Source organism: Arachis ipaensis, chromosome B04 (genome assembly GCF_000816755.2).
Source record: "Arachis ipaensis cultivar K30076 chromosome B04, Araip1.1, whole genome shotgun sequence".
NCBI classification, from domain to species: Eukaryota; Viridiplantae; Streptophyta; class Magnoliopsida; order Fabales; family Fabaceae; genus Arachis; species Arachis ipaensis.
Genome location: NC_029788.2, coordinates 102,594,812 through 102,597,871, shown reverse-complemented (window position 1 = coordinate 102,597,871; position 3,060 = coordinate 102,594,812). Strand labels below are relative to the sequence as shown.

Sequence of the window (3,060 nt, the reverse complement as noted above, 5' to 3'; positions counted from 1 at the left end):
TGTAAAATAGAATAATTTTAGATTATTTTAAATTAATTTTTTATTGATTTCTAAATACTTTGTGTTCTTTAAATCTAATCTGATAGATGATTAGTTATAGATTCTCGCTAGGGAGACAATGAGATATCTATATAATGAGCTGTTTATTTGACCCAATATGTATTAATAATGTAAATTAAACATCATTAATCCTAATTTCTAGTTGCCTATTCTGTTTTGTAATATCTACCCCCAATTTATCATAAATTCTTTCACATTAATCCTTCATCACCCACCGTTACCCTAACCCCAAAAAACTCCATTGTTTGTTAAATTACTCGAAGAATAAACAACCACGAAAACTGAGAAAGTGAACATCCAAAATTATACAAAAACGAACATCCAATGTGAACGTGTATAAATAACAACGTAATTACTTTATAAAATGACTCACACAATATGAACAAGCAGGAATAACCATCCACGTTCATAGAGAAAGGGAACATCCGGCGATGGGAAAAAGGCACAAACCGACTGCGACGGAGGCGCTGGACATCCAGATTGCTGCGGTGCCGCGAGCTTGACTCACACAATATGTGCGTCCTCCCTATGTACGGTGGCCTGTGCGGACAACGACGCTAGTCGGAAGAGTGTCGGCGCGATGTCCGACGACAGCTGGTAACCTTGGCGGCACTTTACCGGCTTTTGCTTCGAGGAGAGAGTGAGAGAAAAAGTTCACACCGTATTGAAAGAAGGAAGTAATCCTAATTTAATTCCATAAATAACGGAATTCATGATTTGATTCAAATTTTAAATTGAAAACTACTCAAAATTAATTAATTGTCATAATTGACCGGAATCATGATTTAATTTAAATTTTAAATTAAAAATTACACAAAATTAATTAATTACCTCTAATTTAATTCTAATTTTAATTTAACCCTATTATACACATGGTATAAAACATATATTGACTTCTCATACTTTTTTTTAGTTATATTGATCGGGAAAAAAAAAAGTTTTTGACTGAGAATTAGTTATAGGGCTTCTTTATGTGTAGTAACTAGTAACACTTCCAACTCATATTCAGTTAGCCAATAGCGTACCATTCCTAAACTTGGCTTTTACTCGGTAGTAAGGTCAAGTGCGCGGCAAACTGTAGCTATAGGCTTCTACTCGGTTGAAAAGTCAAGTGCGTGCAAATTGTAGCTATAAAAGCGGGCATAGGGAAAGCAGGAGTTTATCACTTTTCACAAACTAATATAAGCAACCAGTCAACCAAGCACTCTCATCTATACTCTCTAAGCCATCAATTTCATTCTCACTCAAACTAAAATTGATGACATGCAAATTGCAGTTAGGGGCATTTGCTAGCAGCAGCAACCATTACAGGCAGCAAGGAGCACCCAATAAAGTGCGCTCCTGTTTGATGGTTGCCACTGATGATCATCAAGACACCTTTTATAAGACTAACCTCCCTACCAAATTGGCCAAAACTTATGTGCCTACTATAAAACCCTTATCAGAGAAGGAGCTGAAAGAGAGGAATAATAATACTGATGCCCCCATCATTAATTCTGGTAAATTTGGTAGGTTTGGAGGCAAGTTTGTACCTGAGACACTTGTAGTTTGTTTGAGCCAGCTTGAAGCTGAGTTCAACAAGGCCCTACATGATGAAGCTTTTAAGGTTAGAAAATTCACGTCAAGCTAATAAGTTTCACATGCATTATGCATGAACAACAATAAAATATAATCAAATCCGGCAATTAATAAGTTACGTTTCGTTTCGTTGTTATTGTGGAATGCAGGCAGAGATAGCAGAGTCATTAAAAGACTTTGCAGGGAGAGAGACGCCACTGTATTACGCGCGGCGGTTATCGGAGTACTACGAGATGAACAACAATGGAAAAGGCCCTGGCATATACCTCAAGAGAGAAGATCTCAACCACGGTGGCTCCCACAAGATGAACAACGCTCTTGCACAAGCCATGATTGCCAACATGGCCGCCAAAGAAATGGAGAAGGAAAGTTCTAACGTGCAGTTGATGAAACTGTTAGGTGCTAAGGTAGAAAGAGTTAATGGAAGCTTCAAGGACGCAGCTAGCATCGGAGGCATTTCGGTGTTGGGTGGGAGAAATGGAAAACAGTTACCACTTGACGGGTTCGGCAGTTGGGCCGCACCCATGCCCGACGATGGTGCGTGAGTTTCAGTCAGTGATAGGGAGAGAAACGAGGAAGCAAGCGTTGGAGAAATGGGGAGGGAAGCCAGACGTGCTGGTAGCGTGCGTGGGGACTGGATCTAACGCTCTTGGTTTGTTCCATGAGTTCTTAGAAGACAAGGATGTGAGGCTCATTGGTGTTGAGGCCGGTGGGTGCGGCTTGGAGAGTGGAAGACACTCTTCCACACTCGTCACTGGTGAAGTGGGTGTCTACCATGGAGTTCTAAGCTACCTCTTGCAGGATCAGGATGGACAAATTATTGGACCACACTCCATTTCTCCTGGGTCCGTATTTATCGATCTTATTCTTATTATTAACTCCTAATTACTTAGTTACTGCATGCTCTTTATGTTTAACCTCAAAGTAATTGGTTCGTTGCTTCAATTTGCAGGATGGAGTATCCAGGAGTTAGTCCTGAGTTGAGTTACCTAAAAGAAACCGGACGCCCCGAATTCTGCGTTGCAACTGATCAAGAAGCTCTTGATGGCTGGTAAGGCAAATTTCACCTTTATTATGCTTATACAACACACAGAAATTAATTAATGCTTAAACTCTTACTTTTTACTAATTAATTGATGATGTTTGGCAGCTTATGAAAGATTATGCAAATTGGAAGGCATATTTCCATCATTGGAGGCTGCTCATGCATTGGCTATCTTAGATAATCTGGTCCCTACTTTATGTGACGGCAGCAAGGTCGTTGTAAACTGCAGTGGTTGTGGAGATAATAAGGATGCAGCTATAGTCTTTGATCGCAAATTATTTCATGGAAAATTTTAAGCACACAAAGGGCAAATAAAGAAGAGAGAAAGAAGAGAGAGGGGGGGGGGGGGTTTTAAAAAAAAAAAAAAAAAAAATCCA

The 3,060-nt window shown here is 39.5% G+C and overlaps 1 pseudogene; it reads left to right on the top strand.

Moving 5' to 3' along the window:
- LOC107637934 lies at nt 1,218–3,039 on the top strand (annotated as a pseudogene).